Source organism: Suncus etruscus, chromosome 4, assembly GCF_024139225.1.
Source record: "Suncus etruscus isolate mSunEtr1 chromosome 4, mSunEtr1.pri.cur, whole genome shotgun sequence".
NCBI classification, from domain to species: Eukaryota; Metazoa; Chordata; class Mammalia; order Eulipotyphla; family Soricidae; genus Suncus; species Suncus etruscus.
Genome location: NC_064851.1, coordinates 99647341 through 99650853, shown reverse-complemented (window position 1 = coordinate 99650853; position 3513 = coordinate 99647341). Strand labels below are relative to the sequence as shown.

At 37.8% G+C, this 3513-nt stretch overlaps 1 non-coding gene across 1 annotated transcript; it reads right to left on the bottom strand.

The window, feature by feature from the left end:
* Positions 1-3094: 3094 nt before the first annotated feature.
* On the bottom strand, positions 3095-3258 carry LOC126007570 (U1 spliceosomal RNA). Its single transcript, XR_007495115.1, has one exon. It is a non-coding gene; the product is annotated as a U1 spliceosomal RNA (small nuclear RNA).
* Positions 3259-3513: the final 255 nt, after the last annotated feature.

Here is a 3513-nt window from a genome sequence, read left to right as displayed (position 1 = left end):
ATTATGAAAATTTGGAGAGGAGAAGGGGGCCTGGGAAATGTAATTTTTCAAATGCAATACAAATACATTTTCTAGTAATTTATTTTTAAATAATATCTTTATTTAAACACCATGATTACAAATATATTTGTAGTTGGGTTTCAGTCATAAAAAGAACACCCCCTTCACTAGTGCAACATTCCCACCACCAATGGCTCCTTCACTCCCTCCTCCCCCCTCACCTGCTTTCTATATTAGGTCACATTGTTAAAGAATCAGCATGCAAAATAAATATCAGAAAGGTGGGGTAACACCAAATCCTGCCACTCCAGCACTTTTTCTGGTTGTTTTTTTGTTTGTTTGTTTGTTTGTTTGTTTTGGTTAGTTTTTTGATATTATTTTCCTTCTCTTTTTTTTCTTCTTTATTTGAACATCTTGATTACATAAATGATTGTGATTAGGTTTCAGTCATGTAAAGAACACCCGCTTCACCAGTGCAACATTCCCACCACCAATGTCCCAAATCTCCCTCCATCCCACCCCACCCCCACCTGTACTCCAGACTTTCCTTCTCTTTTTTCTTCCACTTTTTTCTTTCTTTTTCATTCTTGTGGATACTATTCGGTGATTTTTTTTCTTTTTAGAAGTTGACACCAAATTTTTTCTTCTCTTTCCTTAACCTTTTTATCTCCAACAGAATAGCATAACTTGAATTATTTAGCCTCATAAATTGAAGGGGAAAAGGATGACACCAGGACCAGTCATATGAACATGTAGTGTAAATAAAAAATAACCAGACTGGAATACCAAACAGAATAGATACCCAACCTACAACAAGCTGCAAAGTGGAGATCACTTACACTAGTATTCTGCCGGGGGGGGGGGGAGAGTAGGGGGGCAAAGGAGGAAGATATGGGAGACATGCTGGGTACAGGAGTGGAGGGAGGACAACATTGGTGGTGGGAATGTCCTTCATTCATTGTCACTATGTACCATAAATAATTTTGTGTAATGAACTTTAATCACAATAAAAATTATTTAAAAACTAACTATCAGAAAGCAGATACTTTTGTTTTTTAATATTATTTATAATTATTTTAACAACAATTTATTTAAGCACAATGGTTACAAAAATGTTTATAGTTGGGTTTCAGCCATCGAATGTACACCACCCTTCACCAGTGTAACTTTTTCTCACCATCAGTGTTTCCTATTTCCCTCCTCCCCCACCCCTTGTCTACCTTTGGGACAGGTATTCTATTTCTCTCTCTCACTATCATAGTCATGGTAGTTATTACTGCAAGTCATTTCTGTAACTGTGCTCACCACTTTTTGTGGTAAGCTTCATATTATGGACTGGTCCATACAACCTTCATCTCTATTGTCTCTGGGTATTACTACAATATCGTCTTTTATTTTTCTTAAATCCCACAAATGACTCAGACTATTTTGTTTTTATCTGTCTCCCTCTGAGTCATTTCACTCAGCATGATAGTTTCCAAGTATATCCATGTATAGACAAATTTCATGACTTCATTTTTCCTAACATGCATAGTATTCCATCATGTAGATAAAGCACGATTTATTTAGCTTCTCATTAGTTGTTGGGGATCTGAATTGTTTCCAGATTCTGGCTATTGTACACAATGCTACAATGATTATAGAAGTGCAGAGGGCATTTTTGTATTGTGTTTTTGTGTTCTTAGGGTATATCCCTAGGAGTGGTATTTTTAGATCTGATGAGAGCTCAATGTTCAGTCTTTTGAGTAATGTCTATATTGTTTTCCAGAAAGGTAGAACTAGCCGACATTCCCACCAGAAGTGAATGAGAGTCCCTTTCTCCCTGCTCCTGCACCAATACTGGTTGTTCTTGTTATTTATGATGTGTGCCAGTCTCTGTGGTGTGAAATGATACCTCATTGTTCTTTTTAATTTGCATCTCACTAATGACTAGTGATGTGGAGCTTTTTTCCATGTGCCTCTTGGCCATCTGTATTTCTTCTTTGATTAAATTGTTTATTATCCTTCCAATTTTGATGAAGTTAGTTTCTTTTTTCTTGTTAAGTTCTATCAGTACCTTGTATATCTTATATATTAGCCCCTTATCTGATATATATGGGTGTATAGTTTCTCTTATTCTGTGGGTGACCTTTGTACCCGTCACTGTTTTTATTTGAAGTGCAGAAACATCTCATTTTAATGTATTCCCTTTTGTTTATCTCAGTTTCCACTTGTTTGGACAGTGGTTTTTCCTCCTTGAAGATGTGTGTGTGTGTGTGTGTGTGTGTGTGTGTGTGTGTGTGTGTGTGTGTGTGTGTGTGTGTGTGTGGTTTTTGGATCCCACCCGGCAGTGCTCAGGGGTTATTCCTGGCTCCAGGCTCAGAAATTGCTCCTGGCAGGCACGGGGGACTCTATGGGACGCTGGGATTCGAACCGATGACCTCCTGCATGAAAGGCAAATGCCTTACCTCCATGCTATCTCTCCGGCCCCGAAGATGTCTTTAATCTCAATGTCATGGAGTGTTTTGCCTACATTTTCTTCTAAATAGTCTAAAGTTTTAGATCTTATATCAAGGTGTTTAATTCATATTGATTTAACCTTGGTCCTGGTGTTAGATAGATGTCTGAGTTTGCTTTTTAGCATGTGGCTGACCAATTTTCCCAATACCACATATCGAAGAGGCTTTCCTTGCTCCATTTCGTGTTTCTTGCCCCTTTATTAAAGATTAGTAGTTTGTATGTTTGGGAGGGGTCATTCTTTGAATATTCAAGTTTATTCCATTGAGTTGTGGGTCTATCTTTATTCTAATACATGCTGTTTTAATGACTATAGCTTTGTAATACAATTTAAGGTTCAGAAAAATGATGCCTCCCATCTTTTTTTCCTAAGAGTTTCTTTAGTTATTTGTGGCTGTATTGTTCCAAATGAACTTTAGGAGTGTTTGATCCACTACTTTAAAAAATGTCTTTGGTATCCTTAGAGGAATTGCATTAAATCTCTACAATACTTTTGGGAGTATTTCCATTTTAGTGATGTTAATCTTCCCAATTATGAACAGGCTTTATGTCTTCATTTCCTTTTCTCCATTTCCATTTCTCTTTTTTTTTTTTTTTTAAGGGGCGAGCACAAACACAGTCCCACACTACCACAAATTATGCAGTCTAGTTTCCCACATTTGGGGAAATCGTAGGGGTCAGCACATCCAGAGTGCAATGGATGAACCTCGCCCTTGGGAAACCACCTTCATGATCATGGTATCTCCCCTGCCAGATAAGTATTCTCTTTTATTTCTTAAAGTGGTGTTTTTCATAGGTCCTTTACATTTTTAGTTTACTCCTAGATATTTGAATTTCTGTGGTGCTATTGTAAATGGTTTTGTTGTTTTTTTTTTTTTTTTTGGTTTTTCAGACCACAACCGTTTGATGCTCAGGGGTTACTCCTGGCTAAGCATTCAGAAATTGCCCCTGGCTTGGGGGAACCATATGGGACGCCGGGGGGGGGGGGGGGATCAAACCTCGGTTGTGATCTTTCCT